Here is a 6,074-nt window from a genome sequence, read left to right as displayed (position 1 = left end):
TGAGATCTATTGCTGAAAATTATTATGCGGGTGACAGATGAAATCTGTTACCCGACGTTCTTGTTGCTTCCCTAGAATTTGCATTTGCTCAATCTCGAGACAGCATGGTGGAATTTGAAAAAGTTCTGGCAATCCGTGATCCTGATTGATCATGGAAGTGCTATCAGTTCTTTGGGTTCTGCCATAGTCAAAAGAAAGATGAAATTCGCAGATGAAAGGGCATTGCAGATATGATCTGCACGGGGGTCATGCGTATGACGAAGTTTAGTATGGGGCTCGAGATTTAATTATCTCTTGTTTCATACACCCCGAGATGTTAATCTAGCAACTTGAATAATCATACTTGATGATAAAACGTTGGTAGCTGCGGTTTAAGTCAAAACCTTAGAAGCCACGTAAAATAAATTTTTGCATAAACCGATTAGAGGCGTCTAACTTGGTTTTGCAGGATGTGCATGTGATGTGGTATAGCAATGCTCATATTCAATTTGATTATGTATGAGATGACTAATGATGTAACTAACATGACCTGCGTGTCATGATTCTGCATGATGGCTGGAGCCATATGATTGCACTTTAATGACCTGCGTGTCAACCTTAAGTAATGCACTTATTTTACTAGCTATAGAGATAGCAATATTATCTGGTGCATCGACAAGGTGGTGGCAATCTTCGCGAAGGTGAACACCGACGCAAATGCCGAAGACGAAGAATTGAAATACTTCTCCGTCAGAAAGGGCTATACCATATCATGCTAATTATGAATTGCCTGAGATGTTTATCCCCTATGATGCACCCTTCTTGATTGCGTGGTAGTCGCTTTTATTAGGGTGATCTCTCACTTAAAAATATCAAGTAGATAGTATTCTCCCAAGTGTAGCACCGTCACGACACCTATCTTTTCGGGGTGCGCCGTGTCACACGGGTACGAACGATTAGAGAAGTGTGAGGCGGGTGAGTTGAGACCTCGCAGCGAGATCACTTGGTTGTCTTGACGTTCAGGCATGACCATCATGAGCTCGGAACACACGCATCGAAAGATGAACAAGAGTCACATAGTGATGTGATTGGCAAGTTGGCCTACCGGTTAAGATTTTCGTCATCAGTGGTGTTACACCAATGGCGAACAATCAAGACACGGATCTTGAATCACTCATAATCAATTTTGAGAGATATTGATTTGAGTGGGAGTGCATTTTAGAATAAAATGTTTATTCACTAGTGCAAATTTCATTATAAACAAAGTCTAAGTGAAACTTGTGTCTTCGTTGTAGATCAAATGGCTCGCAACACCGCGTTCAACTTAGGCCCGATGTTAGAGAAAGAGAAGTTAGCTACGACTGGAAACAACTATGCGGACTGGGTCCGTAACCTGAGGATTGTCCTCAGGAGCGCTAAGAAATTGTACGTGCTTGAAACTGCTCTTCCAGCTAAACCGGCGGCAGATGCACCGATAGATGAACAAAATGTCTGGGCCACTAAGGATGATGATCACAACTTAGTGCAGTGCCTCATGCTAGCTTGCATGAGTCCAGGGCTTCAAAAACGTTTTGAATTCCATAAAGCCCGTGATATGATCCGGGAATTGGATGCTCTGTACAAGGAAACCGCAAAGTCTGAACGATATGATATCATGAAGGCTTTGATGGATTGCAAGATGGCTGAGGGTAGTTCAGTTGGCGAACACGTGGTCAAAATGATTGGCTATTCTGAAAGGCTTAAAGCCCTAGAATTTCCACTTCCACCTGGCCATATGATGGACATGTTGCTTTCTTCACTCCCCCCGTCTTACGACGGTTTTGTCATGAACTACAACATGACAGGGATGGAGAAGACGCCGGAAGAAGTGCTCGCCATGCTGAAAACTACAGAAGGAGGACTGCGGAAAAATCGCAAGCAAGTGTTGCTTGTGAATAAAACCGCCAGTTTCAAAAAGAAGAAAGGCAAGCCAAAGAAGGGCAAGGGCACCGGTAAGACCGGCTCCCAAAGCAACTCTAAGGGCAGAGCCAAGAATGAAACTGAGTGCTTCTACTGCAAGGGCACAGGACACTGGAAGAGAAACTGCAAGAAGTATCTGGAAGATAAGAAGACCGGGAAAACCGGAAAAGGTATAATTGTTATACAAGTTAATGTCATTGACGTTTTGCTTGCTAGCGAAAACTCTAAGTCTTGGGTATTTGATACTGGATCGGTTGCTCACATTTGCAACTCGATACAGGGACTTCAGAAGGTGCGCAAGCTAGCAAAGAATGAAGTCGTGATGCGCGTCGGGAACGGCGCTGGGATCGCCGCTCAAGCCGTCGGCATTATGCCTCTACGTCTCCCTTCAGGATTTATCTTAGAACTAAGTAACTGTTATTTTGTTCCACTGTTGTGTAGAAACATTATCTCCGGATCATGTTTGGTACACGATGGGTATTCGTACAAGTCTGAGAACAATGGTTGTTCACTTTATTGTAAGGATATGTTTTATGGATTTGCACCCATTGTTGGGGGCCTTTTCATACTAAATCTTGAATGTGGAAATGATGTCTTTAACGTGAATGCTAAACGCCTTAAGAAGGCTGATACCACCACCACTTTCATGTGGCACTGTCGCCTTGGCCACATCGGTAAGAAACGCATGCAAAGACTCCATAAAGATGGAGTTTTACCGTCCCTTGATTTTGAATCATTTGACACATGTGAAGCTTGCCTGATGGGGAAAATGACCAAGACGGCATTCACGGGTCATCCTGAACGGGCGGGTGAATTATTGGAAATAATACATAGTGATGTATGTGGTCCAATGAACACAGGCGCACGGGGTGGATATTTTTACTTCGTGACTTTTACTGATGATTTGAGTAGGTATGGCTATATCTACTTAATGAAGCATAAATCGGAAACCTTTGAAAAGTTCAAAGAATTTCAGAATGAGGTAGAAAATCATCGTAACAAAAAGATTAAGTTTCTGCGGTCTGATCGCGGAGGCGAATATCTTAGTCATGAGTTTGGCCAACATCTGAGTGATCGTGGAATCGTTTCACAGCTTACGCCTCCTGGAACTCCACAGAGAAATGGAGTATCGGAACGACGTAACCGAACCTTGTTGGACATGGTAAGGTCAATGATGTCTCTTACAAATCTTCCAATATCTTTTTGGGGTCACGCACTACTTACTGCTGCTCACACACTAAACAAAGCACCGTCTAAATCTGTTGAGACGACGCCACATGAGATGTGGCACGGGAAGAAACCCGACCTGTCGTTTTTCAAAATTTGGGGTTGTGAAGCTTATGTAAAGCGTTTACAGCCAAGCAAACTTGATCCTAGATCAGACAAATGTTACTTTGTAGGTTATCCCAAGGAGACAGTTGGGTATTCTTTCTACCACGCCTCCGAGAACAAAGTGTTTGTTGCAAAACATGGAGTCTTTCTTGAGAAAGAGTTTCTCACTAAAGAAGTGAGTGGGAGGACAGTACAACTCAATGAGATTAGTGAATCTTCGGCAACCGTTGATATGGCTAAGGAACCGGAAGAAATTCCGCTAATTATCCCTACAACCGAGCCGGAAGTTGTCGCATGTGATGCGGAGACTTCAGACAATGTTGTAACTGAACCGCGCAGATCAGGTAGGGCTATCCAGCCACCTGAGTGGTTTCATAACGAAATCTTCATTCTTGAAGACGATGAACCTGCGCACTACAAGGAAGCGATGGCGGGGCCCAGCTCAAAAGAATGGCACAAAGCCATGAGATCCGAAATGGAATCCATGTACGAAAACCAAGTTTGGAACTTGGAAGAACTTCCAGAAGGCGTAAAGCCCATTGGCTGTAAATGGATTTTCAAAAGAAAGACGGACGCGGATGGTAACATTACTATCCACAAAGCTAGACTTGTCGCGAAAGGGTTCACACAAGTTCCAGGAGTGGACTACGACGAGACTTTCTCGCCAGTAGCTATGCTTAGGTCTGTTCGGATATTGCTAGCAATTGCTGCTTATTTCGACTATGAAATATGGCAGATGGATGTCAAAACGGCTTTCCTAAATGGAAACCTCAAAGAGGATGTATACATGATACAGCCAGAAGGTTTTGTCATTCATGAGGATGCTAGAAAGGTATGCAAACTTCAGAAAGCCATTTATGGTCTGAAGCAAGCATCAAGGAGCTGGAACATTCGTTTTGATGAAGTGGTCAAAGAGTTTGGCTTCATCAGGAATGACGAAGAATCTTGTGTTTACAAGAAGTTTAGTGGGAGCGCAAAAGCATTTCTAATCTTGTATGTGGATGACATATTGTTGATTGGAAATGACGTGAATTTTCTTAGCGAAATAAAAGACTCATTGAAGAAAAGTTTTTCAATGAAAGACTTAGGCGAAGCGGCATATGTATTAGGCATCAGGATCTGTAGAGATAGATCAAAACGCCTGATAGCGCTTAGCCAAAGCACGTACATTGACAAGGTGTTGAAAAGGTTCAACATGGAGAACTCCAAGAAAGGCCTACTCCCCATGTCACCTGGCACAGTGCTTTGCAAGAATCAGAGTCCTCGGACTCTGGATGAGCGAGTACAAATGAATGATGTTCCATATGCCTCGGCAGTTGGTTCTATTATGTATGCCATGCTATGTACAAGACCAGATGTTTCCTATGCGCTAAGTGTTAGCAGCCGGTACCAAAGTGATCCAGGGTTGGAACACTGGGCCGCAGTCAAGGGTATTCTTAAGTACCTCAGAAGGACCAAGGATTTACTCCTTGTGTACGGAGGTGATGAAGAGCTCATTGTAAGTGGTTACACTGATGCAGGCTTCATGACTGACCCAGATGACTTCAAATCTCAATCAGGCTACGTTTTCATATTGAACGGCGGCGCAGTTGATTGGAAAAGTTCCAAACAAAAGACTGTGGCGGATTCTACGACGGAGGCGGAATATGTTGCTGCTTCAGAAGCCTCCAAGGAGGCGGTATGGATCAAACAATTTCTTGAAGACCTTGGTGTGGTTCCTAGTGCCCAGGACCCGGTGGAGATCTATTGTGATAATAGTGGCGCCGTGGCTCAGGCAAGGGAGCCAAGTTCGCACCATAAGACAAGACATATTCAACGCAAATATAAACTCATTCGACATCATGTCGAAGAGGGTTTAGTGAAAGTACGCAAAGTTCGCACGGATCTGAACGTGTCAGACCCGATGACAAAGCCTCTACCACGAGCAAAACATGAGCAGCACCGGATAGCCATTGGTGTTAGGGAAGCTATGTAACTGGATTATGACTCTAGTGCAAGTGGGAGTCTGTAGGAGATATGCCCTAGAGGCAGTAATAACAGTTATTTTGTATCTCCAAGTTTGTAATGAATGTTTATGATCCATGCTATAACTGCAATGATTCTCGAGTCTACAATATCCACGAGGCTCGGAGGGAACTCATATGCACGTGTGGTATAATAAATGGTAAAATATATTCCTAGTCTTGCCTCTAAGACTAGCTCAAGTATTGCATGATGATCCTGTTTCCTGATCATGGGCATGACTATGCCGGCAATTTTGAGGGCACAAGTTTGGTAGAACGCTTGTGTTGAATCAACCCGGATTGATGTTATGCTATGAGATACCTTCGTCACAAGTTTATGGTTAATATCATTGAGATAGTTAATGTTTGCATAATTCCTTAGACCATGAGAGTATCAAGTTCCTTCGTGCTTGCTTCGTGGACTTTGGGGTTTGTTAAACGTCATCCGTAACTGGGTGGCTATTACGGCAGCTTTCGGGTTCACGAAAAAGTATAGGAAGTAACAAGATAGCTCAAGATTGGGATTTGCTCCTCCGACGATGGAGAGATATACTCGGGCCCTCTTGGTGTAACGGTATCCATCATCGTCTGGCCAGACACATTGTGATTTGATCACTGGGATGCCGGAACACGGAAACGAGAAAAGAGAACAAAACCGGTAACGAGGTAACTTGCATGGTGGACAAATTGTTCGTCCATGGGCATGCAATAAATCTCACCTCAGGTGTTTGTGACATATCGCGAAGCAACAGGAATAGCTCACTGCAACTGGAGGTTCACTCGAATATTCATTCGTGTGGG

This window comes from Aegilops tauschii, chromosome 7 (genome assembly GCF_002575655.3).
Source record: "Aegilops tauschii subsp. strangulata cultivar AL8/78 chromosome 7, Aet v6.0, whole genome shotgun sequence".
Lineage (NCBI taxonomy): Eukaryota > Viridiplantae > Streptophyta > Magnoliopsida > Poales > Poaceae > Aegilops > Aegilops tauschii.
This window is presented reverse-complemented; position numbering follows the sequence as displayed.